The sequence below is a fragment of the Triticum aestivum genome, chromosome 6D, assembly GCF_018294505.1.
Source record: "Triticum aestivum cultivar Chinese Spring chromosome 6D, IWGSC CS RefSeq v2.1, whole genome shotgun sequence".
In the NCBI taxonomy this organism is placed as follows: domain Eukaryota; kingdom Viridiplantae; phylum Streptophyta; class Magnoliopsida; order Poales; family Poaceae; genus Triticum; species Triticum aestivum.
In genome coordinates this window covers 308,114,981-308,117,826 of record NC_057811.1, presented here as the reverse complement: position 1 = coordinate 308,117,826, position 2,846 = coordinate 308,114,981, and the positions used below count along the sequence as shown (strand labels likewise).

Genomic DNA, 2,846 nt, shown 5'->3' with positions numbered 1-2,846 from the left:
CTCCCCTCCCCGGCCCAACTGCCCCCGCGCTGACCAGCCACCGGATCGGCCCATCGCCATCCTCCCACGCGTGGCCGGCGTCGAATCCGCGCGTCGCCGTCCCTCCCAACCACAGGGTCGAGGGGCTGCTGGATCCTCCCCGTGGTCGTCCTCCCGCGGCTTCCCGACGACGGATGCGCCTAGCGGGCCCGGGTGAGCTCGGGGGTCGCCGGCGACTCTCTCCTCCCCGTTCCTCCACCTCCTCCCTCCCATCCCGCTGCATCGAGCACGAGCTTCTTCCTCTCCGACCACGGCCCAAAATCCCTGACCCTCGCACTGCCCTGGGGTCCTCCTCTCTGTCCATGGCCAGACGCAGGCCGGGGCGTCCATGGCCACCACGCCACCCCTCCCTTACCTTCCCCCTCCCAGGCCATGCGCCCCTTCCCCGCCATCAACGGCGAGGTCAACGGCCGAGGCTTGGGTTGGAGTTCATCAGGCGTGACGCTGCATTTCCTTTTTTCTTCTTTTTTTTATAAATCATTTTTCCTGCAGATGGGAATGGGTCGTGGTCTCCTCGCCGAGTTGATGGCCATCGACGGCAGACTCCAGCGACCTCATACGTGCCACCACGCTTCGGCCACTTCCAGCGGCGCCGCCGGCCATGCCCCTACTCCTCCTCTACCCCCTGAACCTCTGCCTTCCCCTTCACCAGCGCCTGCTCTGGCCGCCCACCGCTCCCCTGCAACCGAAGCAGTTCTTCCGAGCGACCCCCGCAGCTCTCTCCTCCCCCATGTGCAGATCGCCGACAACACGCCCCTTCCTTGCCACATTTTATTTGGGCAACCTCAGTAGATATCGCCTGTTGTTGCAATCCATCCCACGGGCACCTTCAGTACGCATCGCCCCCACCTGGATTAAAACTTCTGGCTCTCCTGGATCTAACTGCCACTGGTGGTTTTTTTTCAGAAGCAGTGCAACAACGTGCATTCCCATGGCGTCCTTTATGCAGTGCGGATGGGCGAGGCTTGCATTATACTTGTGTTGGCAGAAGGTTCTCTAGCTGGGTGATGAAGTTCGCCGGAGGAAAACAGGGCGTTGCCCCCTAATACACTTCGGCTGGGAGACCGTTGATGTTGGTGAAGTCATGTTTGTGTGTGTCGTGTGTATATAATTTCTTTTTCTCTATTTTTATATGCATGTTTGCTTGTGGAAACTTATATTAAACGTCTCTTCATTATTATTTGCATCATTTATGCAATGCACTTATCTCCCCCAATGTAGTGCACTGGACCATGGCCATGCAGTTCGACAGCCCCACGCCCGACTGGCATTTAAAATTGTTAAATTTGTGGAGAAAAAACAAATGCAGTTCGTCAACCCAACACGTGCAGTACATTGTGTTTTGTTGAAAAAATTTGAGGGAGTACTTTTCGAACATGTTGCAAAAAACGTTTGGAAAAATTCCTGTTTCACAAAAGAAACCATGCAGTTCGGTTGTCCGTCTGATGCACTGCGGTTTTCAGTCCGAAAGCAGTGCGGTCGGCTGTTTGATGCTGTTCATTTCGTAAGTGCAAAAAGAAAAAAGAATTGTTATGTCTGATGCTGTTCATTTTGTAAGTGCAAAAAGAAAAAAAAAATTGTTATGGAAACGACAAAAAAATAATGCGGTTCACTTCTCCATACGTTTGCGGTACACTTACGCCCGGGGTGCAGTGCGGACCATTTCCTCGCCTGAGAAAATTTACGTCCGACAAAAGAAATTATGCAGCTCGCTTGCCCGTCAGATGCAGTGCGGTTTTCAGTCTCAAGCAGTGCGACGGCCGTATGATGTTGTTCATCCCATAAGTGCAAAAAAAATTGTTACGGAAGCGAAGAAAAGTAATGCGGTTCACTTCTTGATAGTGTTTTGGTTCATTTACACCCGATGTGAAGTGCACTCTACTTTCTCGTCCTTGAAAAAATTATGTTTGAATAAAAGAAACCATGCAGTTCTCTTACTCGTCTGATGCAGTGCAGTTTTTCATCCGGTGCAGTGCGGTTTTCAGTCGGATGAAGTACACACGTTGATTTAGGTGTCGCAAAAAACAGTGTTCGCATTTCGGTAAATTCAAAATTTCTCTTAAACCGTAAGGAATTAGAGAGAGTGTTCTACATGAAAAAGTTGCGCCTCGTCGATATCTTTCACCCGGCGTATCGTTTGAATCATTCCGACCAGCGGTTTGTAAAAATTTCACGAAAAACGGCCGCTGCCACTCGTTGTCCGCCACACGATTTTCAAAATTAATTTAAAACCGTAAGGAATCTGAAAACAAGTTCTACATATGAACATTGCGCCTTGTCCATAGCTTTCCAACGACATATTACACGTCTCGTTTCGACAAACAGTTCAAAAAACTAGAGTGAAAACAGTACCGAAAATTGAAATTTTTCAAAAAAAACGTAATTCTGCGATTTAGTAAATTTGAAACTGCTCTTAAACCGTAACGAATTATAAAAAATAATAGATATGAAAAAGATGCGCCTCGACGATATCTTTTCAACGGCGTATCATTTCCTTTATTCCGATGAGTGGTTTAGAAAAAATCAGGAAAATACGCTCGCAGCCACTCATCGTTCGCCGCACCATTTTTGAAACTGCTCTTAAACCGCGAGGAATCTCGAAAAGTGTTCAACATGGCGAAGTTGCGCCTAATCCATAGAATTCCAACGGTATATTATACGTCTCGTTCCGATAAACGGTTTAAAAACTAGAGCAAAACGGTACCAAAAAAACACTGCGTGCAGTTTTTTACGACACGAAGTTCACTAATGTGTATTGCAGTGCCCTTGCTACAGAAAGTGCAGTGCGGAAGTTTTATCAGAATAAC

The 2,846-nt window shown here is 48.6% G+C and overlaps 1 long non-coding RNA gene across 1 annotated transcript; it reads left to right on the top strand.

Annotated features, from left to right (window-relative positions):
• LOC123141524 (uncharacterized) lies at positions 1–1,245 on the top strand. Its single transcript, XR_006470341.1, has 2 exons — positions 1–192; positions 532–1,245. It is a non-coding gene; the product is annotated as an uncharacterized lncRNA (long non-coding RNA).
• The last annotated feature ends 1,601 nt before the right edge of the window (positions 1,246–2,846 follow it).